The sequence below is a fragment of the Tupaia chinensis genome, unplaced genomic scaffold (assembly GCF_000334495.1).
Source record: "Tupaia chinensis unplaced genomic scaffold, TupChi_1.0 Scaffold000023_1, whole genome shotgun sequence".
Lineage (NCBI taxonomy): Eukaryota > Metazoa > Chordata > Mammalia > Scandentia > Tupaiidae > Tupaia > Tupaia belangeri.
The window spans coordinates 4,264,183-4,268,929 of NW_006159453.1; the positions used below are offsets into that span (position 1 = coordinate 4,264,183).

Here is a 4,747-nt window from a genome sequence, read left to right on the forward strand (position 1 = left end):
GAGAGAGACAGAGAGACAGAAAGTGAGAAATCACCCCCCAGGGAGGATGGCCACACCATAATCCCTACTCCTGCTTTCCTCTCGGGATCTTGGGCACGCACACACACGGCGCCCGGCCTGAGTTTTAAGTCACCGGGTCTGGGATGCGAACCGCAGTCGACTACATGGGAGTCCAGCAACATAGCCATTATGCTAACTACTGGTCCCTTAGCATGTACTTCTAAAAGTTTATTTTATGTTAGATACTTTAGAAGATGCAGTACAGTATTTTATTTTAGTCCTGAGAATCTGGTGAGATAGGTAGCATTAGTCAAGGAAAAAGTGGTCTAGAATTACTGAGGTTTGGATACCCCATTATTTATTCCCCCTTTTATCCTAAGGCTGTGATCCTCTACCCCTTTTTAGCTAAGAATAAGACTGTCTGGGATAAGGGCAGTATTTCCCCCTTTCTTGGGGCCAAACTGGTACAGTAGTAAAACACAATGCTCTGCAAGGCAGACCTGCATGGGAGGGTTACAGTTTGTGTCTGGAGCCCTCTCTGAGTACACCAGGCACACGTGTGCATGTGATCCAGGCTGGCTCAGGCTGGAGGAGGATTGTGGCATCAGGACACTATGGGGGTGCTATGTCTCTGTTCCTCTCTATCTCTTTCACTCATGGAATAAATCATTTTCATTTAAAAACTTAAAATATATTGGGACCAACGGGTGGCCTGGTGGTTAAGGTGCTGGACACTCCCACATGGCTGACCACGGTTCAAGTCCTAGACCTGGTGGTTTGCTTTCTTACTACCCCCTCCCCTCTCTGGTCAAATTAAAATAAATGAATGAATAAATAAAATTAATATATTTCCCAGTCTCTATTCTAGCTAAGGGTCATGTCACTAACTTCTGGGCAAAGATATAATAAGCAGCACATCACAGCTTCCAGGAAGTTTCCTTAAGAAACCATGGACTTTGGCCAGCAGCACATGGCATAGAGGGTAAGGTGGGTGGATCTCATATGACCAACTGCTTGGTTCGAGCCCCAGCCCTGAAGGCTTGAAAAATACAGTGTGCACATGTACATAATTGCCCAAAAATCCTGAGAGAATAGATTGCAATGTGGCCCCTTTCCTTCTCTTTCCAGAAGAGAAGAGAAGAGAAGAGAAGAGAAGAGAAGAGAAGAGAAGAGAAGAAAGGAGAAGAGAAGAGAAGAGAAGAGAAGAGAAGAGAAGAGAAGAGAAGAGACGAGACGAGACAAAACCATGGGTTCTTGCCTTCCCCTTCTTCCTTTTCCCTTTTTTTTTTCCCTCCTTTCTGCTACCTTGAACGTGGCTATGAGGGCTAAGGCTCCATCTTGGACCCTGAAGTTGAAGGCCTAATCTTATGTATGGTAGATCCAAAAGGTAGGACCAGCCTAGTTCTAAGAGATCGTATAACCACACCAGCCCTGGATCCTATGATCTCTCTATAAACTTTGTAAATGTGTTCTTTGTGGTCTTTGTAACTGGCAGCTAATCTTAATTCATCCAGCAACTCATCCAAAACAAGGGAACAGACCTCAAGCCCAAGCCTACCAGCCTACAAAAGTTCATGCTTTCAGATAAAAGAAAAACTCATGCTTGAAACTTATGCTAGATTTTTAAAGAGAAAAATGCATTGTAAATCATGAAAAGGAATTCAATAGAAGAAACTATGGAAGATTCGAATATGCTCTCATTTCAGCATACCTGAGAAATTTGGAAAAAGAGAAATCCGCTACTTCCCAGTAAAGACTTTGGTCTCTGATAGAGATGGGGAGAGGAAGATCTCAGCCGCCTGCATGGAGCTGGAAACAGAGAAACAGAAGCTGTGTAGCTGGCAGTGTCTGTGAAAGATGCGGTTAGTCTAAGAGTAGGCACTGCAGAATGGAGCTGTGGAAAGGCCCCAGGACGAGACAGATGAGAAGAATCTGAAGGGACTCTGAAATTGAAGAAGCTGGAGCTGAAGTTCAAATATACACAGCCTGGAAAGGAACAAGTAGAATCATGTGACCCATATAAAAAAAGGCGTAAAAGGCAAAAAGGCAAAAAAGGAAAGGTCAAGGCTGAAGCCCTGACAACTAATTTTTATTCACTTCCTTTATTCCAGTTTACAACAGCATTGAAGGAGTAAATTTAAAATCTGTCGTAATAGAATGGAATCCTAAATAAAAGAAAGTCCTAGAACAGGGAGCTTATTATTACCCTTTGTTCAATTTCTAAATGAATAGCAGTGATAAGAATTTAGGCAAGAGAGCCAGTGACTGGAGTTAGGCCTAGTTTTATTTTAGATGGATCCCAATGATCCAGAAAAAAGAAAAATGGGTTATCATGGTTGCTAAAGGTATTATTTTAAACAACAGAGAAAACTAAGTCATAATAAAGGCATGTAAGAAAATACAGACGGGCAATAAAACGAAAGTAGGCAGTGATGTGAAGAGTCAGGGCACAAAGCAGAAGGCATTTTACAGTTGGGTAGATAAATTCTGCATCACAATTAGATCTCCCAAATGCCTCTGGGTGGCCGCAGGTCTAAACTGTTTGTAGGTGCATCTGGGAGTCAACAGAGCCCAGTGAGTGATACCTTACAAGGGGTCCCCAAAATGTTCATGGAAAATATTATGCAAAAACTATGCATGGATTCCAAAACTTTTTGAATCAAAATAAATTCACTTTCATCACATTTTTTCACAAACTTATGAAGTCCCTTCATACGTGAAGGCAATAAAAACCATTCCACCAAGTGTGGAGGAACATAATGAAATCAGAATACCTTAGTTTCTAATAATATCAGGGTATGGTAAAGGGATGCTGGAAAGGGGAAATAAATCTAAATTTGGAAATTCAACTCAAGAAATACTGAGTGAAAATTAAGAAGTGGATTAAATAGGCTATTTTTATGTGATTGGTAAGAAAATTAAAAAAAAAATGCTCGGATACCATTAAGAAGGATTTGAGGAGAAAAAAAAGCAAAACTTTGGCTAAAGCTAGCATCTACATTTTAAAATATTTTCCCCCTTCAACTTCAGAAAAACACGGCAAAAATTTACACGTTGCAGACCACTGTAAAAAAAATACTCTCAGAGATTAGTATAAAAAAACCTTGGTTGATCTGGCATCCCTAAATTCTATTGATCAGGACCCTTTTTATTTCAATTAATGCTGGTGTTTTCATTCTGAAAAATTGAAGTAGCAATGGGAAATAGTAACAGGCAAGATATGTTAAAAAGGAAATCAAATCTTGTCAAATGAAATCTCTCAAAATGTGAAAATATTCATGTTAAGCAGTACAGGTGGGGACACCTTTCCTATGGAAGAAAACAGAATGAGTTTCAGAGAACTAACACACGACTTAAAAAAATTTTGCTTTTTTAGAGGCCGGTAGATGGTGTGGTGAATAAGGGCACTGGACTCCCACATGTCTGAACTCGGTTTGAGTCCTGGACCTGGTGGCTTACTTTCTCACTTTCTCTCTCTGTCCCTCTCTGGTCAAATTAAAATAAATAAATAAAGTTAAAGAAAATATTTTTTTTAATTTCCTTTTGGAATACTAGGTATAAGAAAAGTGCCTTGACTCAACTGTGCATTAGCGACAACTTTGTCCCCATGTGCGACCTGAACTAAGATTGCCCTTTTTGACTTAGAGAAAGCTCAGATATGTTAGGGCTTATATTCTTAAATTACCTGGAGGATTAGCTGTCATTTTATATTCTCTTCAACAGTGGAGTTGCTGACCAGGAAAGCCTGGGCAAAGAAAGTCACCTCCTCACTCGCAACTCCAAGAACATTTTGGGTTCTCAGGAGATGTAACCTGTACACACAGAGAGCCCTGGAATTGTTAAATAATTACACAGTTTGACTTCCTTTCCACGCTTCAGTCCTATACTGAGATTTAGGTGACAGAACAGTTTGCTAAACATGCACGTCATTTAATTTCTTCTTAATATACACAGAACACTTTGCCTATTTTAATTGGTCATATATTTACAATATTAAAATTCCACACTGGTATCTTTTGACAGCAAAGTTTTTAAGTTTTTAATCAAGGCGAATGTATTCAAGGAAGTTCACACATTGGTTGTTGCTTTCAAATTAGAGTGGATCCTTTTGGCAGGGAGTGAGGTGCAGTGGAGGGGGAGTCTTTCTGACCACAAAGAAGAGTCTTCCACACATGGCATCTGACTAAAGGCAACCTATGGACTTTGGGAAGTCGATTCAGGGCACAGATTAATGAGCTACCACAGCCTCCTCCCTTCTGACCTCCCAGGACCTGCTCAGCTGGAGCCTTGAAGGACGCTTTTGAGCCTCTCTTTAAATGGGCTTTGGGTGCCCTTTTTCCAACAACCAGTACCACCATCAAATCGTAGACGAACGAGTATCCAAGAACGCAAATGTTTGCCAAAAATCAGTGGCAGAGTAAGGGGCAAACCGGAGCGACCAATGGCCCCCCCCCCCTCCCCCGGGAGTTCTGCTCACCTGAGGCGAAACTCCAGCCTGGGCGAGCAGCACCCTTTTCCTCCGCACGGCCGGGAGGACTCACTCAGGTGAGAGCAGCGCCCAGGCTGCTGCGGTAGAGGGGACCGCAGCGGCGCGGCCGCCCACTCTTCCCTGAGCGACCCCAGCTGCAGGAGCGGTCCTTGGAAGGGTCCTGCCCTCTCTTCCCCCAAGGCAAGGGCGCAGCGCCGCCGCCGTTCCTCTCTCCCGCAGCGCCCCCCGCCCGCAGCCCGGCTGGGAGGCAGGGTGAGG

At 42.8% G+C, this 4,747-nt stretch overlaps 1 protein-coding gene across 9 annotated transcripts in view; it reads right to left on the minus strand.

Moving 5' to 3' along the window:
* The window catches only part of LRRC8B (leucine rich repeat containing 8 VRAC subunit B), a 104,604-nt gene extending 100,814 nt beyond the window's left edge, over positions 1-3,790 (minus strand). For 8 of the 9 annotated variants that reach the window (XR_003548838.1, XR_333221.3, XR_333223.3 and 5 more), the window contains exon 1: positions 3,686-3,789. The gene's annotated coding sequence lies outside the window, so the exon portion shown is untranslated. Of the gene's footprint in view, positions 1-3,685 lie in introns of all 9 variants that reach the window. The other variant, XM_027770547.1, reaches the window with a different exon arrangement.
* Between the last annotated feature and the right edge of the window lie 957 nt (positions 3,791-4,747).